Genomic DNA, 2,853 nt, shown 5'->3' on the forward strand with positions numbered 1-2,853 from the left:
GTAGGGTGGAGGGTCAACAAAAGAGGGGGAGGCCTTCAACGAGATGGATTGACACAGTGGCTGCAATGATGGACTCAAGTATAGCAGGGATTGTGGGGCTGGCGCGGGATTGGGCAGTGTTTCGTTGTGCTGTTCATGGGGTCGCTATGAGTCAGAAACGACTCGACAGCACTTAACAACGGCACTTAACAACAACAACAACTATACTTACATCACAAGGACTCAGAGAAAAACTCAAAAAGGCTCACACTGGCAAAAGATGAGACAATTTGAGCTTCAAAGAAAGGATAATAATTGTAAATGATCAAAATTTGATCATCAAATATACTTAAATCAACATATTCATAATAATATTTTTAAATACTTATTTGGTCACCTTTGCAGAGTAATGGGAAACCAATTCCTTAATTGGGATATTGGTAAATAAAAGGAAAGAAGGAAGCATGTATTCTCCCTTACATCTAAGAACTACAACACAGGGTTATTTATTTATTTTTTTAAGGTGCTGAGGAGTCAGTTCCTACTCATAGCAACCCTATGTAGTAAAGTACAAAACACTGCCCAGTCCTGCATCATCCTCAGAATCACTGCCATGCCTGAGTCCACTGTTGTGGCCACTGTATCAGTTCGTCTTGTAGAGGGTCTTCCCACTTTTTTTTACTGACCCTCTACTTTACCAAGCATGATGCCCTTCTCTAGGGAATGGTCCCTTCTGACAACGTAACAAAGTGCTATAGATGAAGTCTGGCCATTCTCACTTCTAATGATCATTCCAATTGTGTTTCCTCCAAGACAGATTTGTTAGTTCTTCTACCAGTCCACGGTACATTCAATATTCTTCACCAACACCACAATTCAAATATATCAATTCTTCAGTGGTCTTCCTTATTCATTAGTGGCACAGAGTAGCATCCAGTAAATGAGGGGAAAAGCTTGCTTTAAAATTATTCCAATTTATTAATGAAAAATAAATGATAGAATAAAATCATTTTTCAACTTCCAATGGATTAATAAATCTAGACATTAGCAAAACTAGCTTCAAACACTACAAAAAGGGAAGCAATGAGACATCATATGATCATGTGTATCTTCATGAAAGAACTCATCATCACATATAGTCTTACCAAATCCATCAAACCCGAATTTGATCAGTTTTCTGTGCCCAGTTGCCAATTTACAGGAAATAGAAAGGACAGAGGAATATGATGTATGTTATCACAAATGAACAATCAACAAAACCTAGACTTTAGGAAACACTATAGGTCAAATACTCCGATTCCTTAACAGGTAAATTATAAGGAAAAAGAAAGAAATGAAGAAGTAGCCTGCAGACTAAATTTCATACAAACAGTATATCAGGTTTTTAAAAATTGGGCAAGAAGAACTATAGTAACTGTAGAAGCACACTTGGTGATACAGAAACCCAAGGAACTGATTGTAGAAATGTGAGGATAGTGATTAATTTTGGTAGAGCAGAAAGGGTCAAGATTGGGGCAAATGAAGGAGCATCTGGGGTGACTAGTAAAGTTTTAGATTTGACCTGAGAGATGATGACAAGGGTGTTTGCCTTAGAATGCATTACATATACATCTGTTTGGTTGGTTGGTTGGGATTTTATATCTGTTTCTTATTTTATAATAGAGTACAAAGGTTTTTGAAAAAGATGAATTGCGATTTCAAATATACCTCACTACCAGCCCTAAGTATATCCCTAAGTAAAACTATAATATTCATGAAGATGGAAAAGGATGAAATACACACTCAAAATTAATTTGATAGACCATCTGATCCCAGAATTTAACATGAATTTCTACCTGCTACAAGACATATGGAGTTCAATTGAGATGGGTTGTAAAACTGGAATAAAAATAGAATTTCCCCCATAGGGTTGTAGTGAGGATTAGGTGAGTTTTTATATGGAAAGTACTTAGAATAGTACCCAACGTAGAGTAATAATTATCCTTAAGAATAAAGTATGGCTCTTACTATAAGCCTAAATAGTGCTGTGTCTCCAAAAAGTGAGATCTCTGCAACAAAAGGCAAAATGACACTGTGTACATTTTCCATTCTTTCCCCCAGACTCATATTTGGACCAAGAACATTGAAGTTATCTTTTACTATGTGGCTTCATAGACTGATAACACACTCATTGCTTGCCATTCTGCAACATCAATTTCTAGTTATCACCTAGGTAGGGAAATGGAACTAACACATTGTACCCTATTGTGGACATAGCTTAAGGAGCTCTGGTGGCCCAGTGGCTACAGAATTCAGCTGTAAACTAAAAGGTCAGTGATTCAAACCTACTCCACAGGAGAAAGATGAGGCAGTCTACTTCTATAAAGATTGACAGCCGTGGAAACCTTATGGGGAGTTCTACTATGTCCTATAGGGTTGCTGTGAGTCTGAATTGACTCAGTGGCAGAGGGTTTGAAGTGGGGGTTACCTTTCCATCTCACCAGCCAAGAACAATGGGCTAACGGGCAGAGACAGGAGAAATTGTAGTTGTTTGGCATCCTGGAAACCATAGCTTTTATGTAATACATTGACTCCTAAAGTTAGAAAACCAGGCAGCAAGGGTAGGAAAAGATGGCACCCAGAGGGGCAGAACTTGACCAAGTGAAGAGAGCCCAGAAAGTGAGAAGCAGCCCAGGAGCTGTGCATATCAAGCCACATCTAATAACGTGTCTAAGAAAGGAAATTAGATAACCAGTCAATTAGATGTCATTTCTTCTTAAATTCATTTACACATGTAATGCAATTTTAATCCCTGAAGGTCAGGGCAAAGATGATTCAAAATTTCTTCATAAGATAATAAATGTTGTTGTTGTTGTTGTTGTTGTTGTTGTTGTT

The 2,853-nt window shown here is 37.8% G+C and overlaps 1 protein-coding gene across 1 annotated transcript in view; it reads right to left on the minus strand.

Moving 5' to 3' along the window:
• Positions 1–2,853, minus strand: part of ZMAT4 (zinc finger matrin-type 4) — a 418,444-nt gene that overhangs the window by 217,891 nt on the left and 197,700 nt on the right. The gene's annotated exons all lie outside the window — the stretch shown is intronic.

The sequence above is a fragment of the Orycteropus afer genome, unplaced genomic scaffold (assembly GCF_000298275.1).
Source record: "Orycteropus afer afer isolate SDZICR_OR568_19922 unplaced genomic scaffold, OryAfe1.0 scaffold00024, whole genome shotgun sequence".
Taxonomy (NCBI): domain Eukaryota; kingdom Metazoa; phylum Chordata; class Mammalia; order Tubulidentata; family Orycteropodidae; genus Orycteropus; species Orycteropus afer.